Source organism: Ursus maritimus, unplaced genomic scaffold, assembly GCF_017311325.1.
Source record: "Ursus maritimus isolate PB19 unplaced genomic scaffold, ASM1731132v1 scaffold_4, whole genome shotgun sequence".
NCBI classification, from domain to species: Eukaryota; Metazoa; Chordata; class Mammalia; order Carnivora; family Ursidae; genus Ursus; species Ursus maritimus.
In genome coordinates this window covers 2835763-2841356 of record NW_024426552.1, presented here as the reverse complement: position 1 = coordinate 2841356, position 5594 = coordinate 2835763, and positions in this window count along the sequence as shown.

Sequence of the window (5594 nt, the reverse complement as noted above, 5' to 3'; positions counted from 1 at the left end):
GGGGGGGGGGGGGGGGTGCTGGGCCGTGGCTCCGTGGCCGCAGAGGCCCCCTGTGGAAGTGTGGTCTATGCACTTGCTCGCGGCCAGTCCTTCTCGCATCCCCCCCTCCCTCAGCCACGGCGCTACCTGCTCCCCGGCCTTCCTGGGGTCACCTCCAGATAAGCCACCTTCACCTGAGAGAACGTGACTTTACCCCCAGCACGTGCAGGAGCACGGCCCCAAGGCCCAGGCCACTTCCTCTCCTCCCAGTCCTGACAGGTAGGAGCCCAGGAAGGGGGAGCGGGGCACCTGGAGGGGTGTGTTGGCTCAGCACAGTGAGGAAACGCCTCCCAGAAGGACGCAGCCAGAGCTGGTGCAGGGCCGGAGGGCGAAGCCGGTCCCTCAGCCACAGCCGCGCCCTCCGATCGGGCCAAGGCTCCTGGCCGCCGGGAGGTTGTCCTGCATTGGTTCCTTCCCCTTCTCGGAGCCTGAGAATCCCCACCTGATTGAGATTAGGTTGGAAATGACCTCTGCCGCAGCCCTCGGGGGATTCAATCAGGGGAAGAGGTGTGGAACCTACTAGAATATTGCTGGGAATGCCCTGACTCGTTACCCGCCTGCAGTTGGAAAGGCTCTTAGCCGCAGCTGCGACCTTGTGGGAGCTCAGGGGCGTCCCCACCTGAGCCTCTGCCGGGTCGGAGCCGAGCACGCTGGGAACATCCCGCCAGCACGCCTGCACCCCCCCAGCGGGACCATCCGGAGCTTCCTGGGATCCACCTTCAGGAAACCAACATTGTCAAATACAAGTTTAAAGAAAATGAAGTTACCCAGGAATTGGTTTTTTTGTACAATAAATTCCCCAAAGGATTCCCCTCAGAATGGCCTGACCAGTGAACACTCTAACTCCCACCCTTTCCTGGAAACAAGTCACGCAGATCAGGGGTCCAGCAGCAGGAGAGAGCCAGACAGGCACGCATCGCATCGAGGGCCAGCCACGGGCTCTGACCAGTGACGGGCAAGGCACGAGGGCAGAGTGACCGTCGCTTCGATGTGCTTATTTGCTGTAGAGGGTCTGCGAGGCCAGGGCAGTGAAACCCATCAGTGCAGAGCAGGGCCCCCAGACGAGTCATGTGGGCCTCCGGCGGGGCGTGTCAGGCCCGTGGGGGGAAGGGGGCTGCAGGGCTGACTCACCCACTGGCACACAGGTGAGGAGCACTCCTCCTCATCACCTGGCCAGCCCCCTGCTTCCCCCAGCCTGACCCCACACGATGTCCCCGAAAGCAAGGCTAAGGGGCAAGGGGCTGGTGGCCGACTCCCCACACCCCACGCTCCATCTCGTCTCCACCCAGAACGTCTGTCCTCCCTCCTGGCATGCGGTGGGACTGCATTGCTCATTGCGGGGGTGCGGGGCAGCCCCAGGAGTTGAGCGGAACCTCTGCTCGCAGCGCACTTGGGCCCCAGTGACACGAGTGAGCAGAGCGCGAGCAGGGCTCCCGGGCAGCCGTCCCCAGACAGCAAGCAGGAGCGATGCCCTTGCCCCCGGGGGCTTTGGGTGCGGCCCCCGCAGCATTGCTGAGCCCATCCGGCCTGGTATAGTCCTTGCCTAAAAATGGGGGTGTCTAAAAATGGCAGCCCCCCCATGGCACCAGAGCGGGGAAGGGAGGGAAAAAGCTTTGTGGACTGCAGTGTCTACGCAAATGCGGCAGGGTCCTGGGGCCATCACACAGCAGAACAGGGGCTCGACAGCAGACGTTCACGGTCTCCCCATCCTGGAGGCTGGTGTCCGAGACCCAGCTGTGGGCACGGCCGGCTCCTCCCGAGGCCTCTCTCCCAAGAGTGTGGACACCCTCCTCTCCGTGTGTGCTCGCGGGGTCTCCTCTCTGCGTGTCTGTGTCCTTACCCCCTCTCATAAGGACACCGTCATGTGGGATCAGCCCACCCTAACGGCACGATTTGAGCTCAGTCTCCTCTGTAAGGCCCCATCTCCACGTACGGTCCCACCCTGGGGGGCTGGGGGCCAGGGCTTCCATGCAGGAATGTGGGAGGGACACAGAGCCTGTGACAACATGAAGGAAAGGGGGGACTTCCCTAGAGCTGCTGGACATTTCCTCTCACGTGCACCTGAAAATTATGCCGTATCTTGTTTTAAGTAAAGGGGGAAGAAAACCAAGATTTCTCCTCGGGTGTGAACTCAGGAAGAAGACCCTGCCGACAGACAGGGCACTTCTCAGCTCCTCTGCCCCGTCGATGCCCCTCAGGGTCTAATCGCATGTGGGTGCCAACACCCTGCCGACTGTCCTGCTGTGGGATTTGTCTCCTGTGTGTACCCACAAGCAGGTCAGTGCATCACCCCCGCCAGGGATCCTGGCTGTGAGACCGGTGCCGCCAACCCCGGGGCTGGCACTGCCCCCCACCCCACCCCTGCCCAGGACCACGGAGGGCGCACCCCAGGACCCTCCCGACTGCAGGGGCATGGTCCCTCTTTCTTAGAGAGGCCTGCCCTGATGGCCACCACATAGCCACGTCCCTCCGTTCAAATAGTCTGGCCGGCCAACCAGCAGCCCTGCTTGGCTTTCCCAGCAGCCCCTGCTATGCAGCTCCCTGCCTCGGTGCCCCTGAGTGTGGTTGGCTGTGGCAATGGCAGTGAGCCCCAGGCCCCTCCACTGACCTCCCGGGAGACCCCCAGGGAGCCTGGGCTCTTGCAACAGGAAGCCTGTGTCTCTGTTTCAAGAGTCTTTCTTTCTGCAACAGCTTTTTAAAAAATGAATGTGAATGAGCCAGAGTATCAACGGAAGACAGGGCTGGGACAGGCCCTGCCAGCCGCTCTGGGGCCCATGGGGACCCGGCTGTGGCTGGAGCCCAGGTGGGCAAAGGGTAGCCAGGCAGGGAGGAGGGCACAGCCCTAGCTGTACCACGCTCCCCAGCCCCGCGGCAGGTCTGGGGGCTCCCGGCTTCCTCCTGACCTGCCTCTGTCCACCTCCTCTCCAGACCTGCTCCTTCCACACAGCGCCGAGAAGAGCACCCAAGGCCCACTTTGCAGGGACGTCGGACTGGGGAGGGGTGTGTGTGTGTGTGCTGCATTTCCAGAAAGTTCTCTCCAAGTGCAGAGTGATACGTAAACCCTGGGGATTTGCTGTGATTATATCAGGTTTCTCATCGATTACCGAGGAGTGGGGGGCTGATGTCAGCAGGGCACTCGGCTCCTGTGGCAGCAAATCAGTCCACTGCTTCCGCCTGCGCTGTTTCCTGCCGCCCACCCGAAGCACGACCTGGGCAACATCAGGCGAGCTGTGGCACGAAATGTCCATCTCAACATAGTTGTCCTGTCACGGGCTGCACGAGCTCAAGGCCCCTAGGCCCAGACCCCGCTGCGGTCAGGAGGCATGGTGTTGGGAAGAAGCCCAGAGTGGCCCATCGTGGTTCAGAGTAGCCCGATGTGACCCAGGGTGACCCAGGGTGGCCCAGCATGGTCCAGAGTAGCCCGATGTGACCAGGGTGACCCAGGGTGGCCCAGCGTGGTCCAGAGTAGCCCGATGTGACCCAGGGTGACCCAGGGTGGCCCAGCATGGTCCAGAGTAGCCCGATGTGACCAGGGTGACCCAGGGTGGCCCAGCGTGGTCCAGAGTAGCCCGATGTGACCCAGGGTGACCCAGGGTGGCCCAGCATGGTCTAGAGTAGCCCGATGTGACCAGGGTGGCCTGGTGTGGCCAAGGGGGCCCAAGATGCCCCCCACCCCATGGCTAGGGTAGTCCAATGTGGTCCAGGGTGGCCCGCAGTGGCCCTGACTCAGAGGCTGCCCCCCTCCTGCCAGCCGAGCTGCTCCCTTCCCCCATGTGGGGCAGCCTCAGGGCGTGCTCTGGCCTAGGGCCTGGCGAGTGCCCTATGAGGCCGGCCAGCCCCGGCCCCCAGCCCTCCCTGCTCAGCAGGCACGCTGAGGTGAGGGAGCACCTGTGGGCGGTGGTGTTTGTCCCCGCCACATCAGCTCTACACCAGGCACGTCCCCACATCTTCCTCTCATTCATCCCCCCGAGGACCCTTACTGTCATTGCCGTTTCATGTGAGGAAACACCGTTCAGAGCCCCAGGACTTTGTACGTGGCTGGGGTGGGGGGGCACAGCCAGGCTCCACCCCCACAGCATCTGTTAGGGGCCCAAGTGCCACCGATGGCTTCCACACTTTGCCATCTGTGTGTCAGATGTGGCTGAGGGCTCTGTGAGCGTGGGAACACTGACGAAGTGCATCAGGCCGACTCAGATGAGACCCGTCCACTGTCCCCTCCGTGGTGGGCCCGCTGGGCTCCAGATGTGGCTGGGCCGACGACGGGTGGTGTGGCCCCAAACGTGGATCCCCCGCCTGCTGGAGAGGTCCTGGGCCCCTTCCAGCCCTGACCCAGCCCGGCCCTGCACGCGGGAGCCTGTTGGAGGCTCGGCGGTCAGGCCGAGGCTGGGGGAGCGGCTGTCACCAAGGAGGCCCCCGCCGGGCCGCGGCCTGCCAGCATCCTGGACGCCGCTTCTGGGGCCCCTGGCGGGATCCGAGCCCCCGGGGCGGATTCATGCTGCATGCCTTATATGCTGGGCCGTCGGCTTCCGTCCATATCCTCTTCATCAAAAGTGTGTGGAGGGCCCTCTGGGGGGCAGGACGGAGCCAGACGGGGCCCCCACGGTGCCCTCCCGAGTGTCCCATGTGGCAACAGGGACAGGTCTGATGGCCTTCCCCCATGCGCACACACAGGATCACTGGGGCCACCTGGAAATGTGACTCTGGCCACGCTCTGTGCAGGACACGTGGAGGCCTCGGCCCCAAGACCACTGCCCTGCTCCCGCTCCCCACACGGCCCGGTGTGTGACCACCGTGCCTTCTGTTTCTGTGTGCTCTGACATCTAGGGCCCGCTGGCCCTGCTGGAGTGTCTCTTCCTGCGCAGAGCCCACACCCCCAGACCATCCCCCACCCCAGTCACCCTGGGCCGGGAGCCACACGACCAGGGACAGCCCCGTGTCCCTCCAGTCTGCCGAAATTATGCAAACGAGCCAGTCTTCAGCCCGCTGACCCTGCCTCACCCATCCCTTCCCTTGGAAACCACGGGGAGGCTCCTGCCCCCATCCCGCCCCTTCCCGACCCGGTCTGGTGCTTCCCCAACATGGTGTGCCACAAACTCTCCGGTCTGTTGGCCTCACCAGATGAACAACAAACAAAAGCTAGATTTTAAAACCCTGTGTGCACAGAGAGCAGTTAGGCCTCCCCTGGCAATTTCCCAGCCCCTGGGAGCAGCCTTCCCCCTCGGCTGAGTGCTCGAGAGTGTCATGGCTCCAGGCCCCTTGCCCCCAAGGGACACGGAGACGTGAGCTCCAGGCCTCAGAGGGCCCTGCATTGCCCTCCATGGGACCTGGTGGGATCTGTGCCCTTGCTGGCTCCCCTAGCCCTGGGCCCTATGGCCCATGTCCCCCCCTCATCAATGACATCGGAGGCCGGGCCCTTGAGGGGCCGCTTCAGGTGTTCGCAGAGAGGAGTCGGGCATGGGGCAGGGCTGTTTCATGGAGATCCCACACCCTGGAGCTGCTGAGCACCCCTAGACCCCCGCGAAGGGGACACCTGCCTCAGGACGGACCCCAGGACC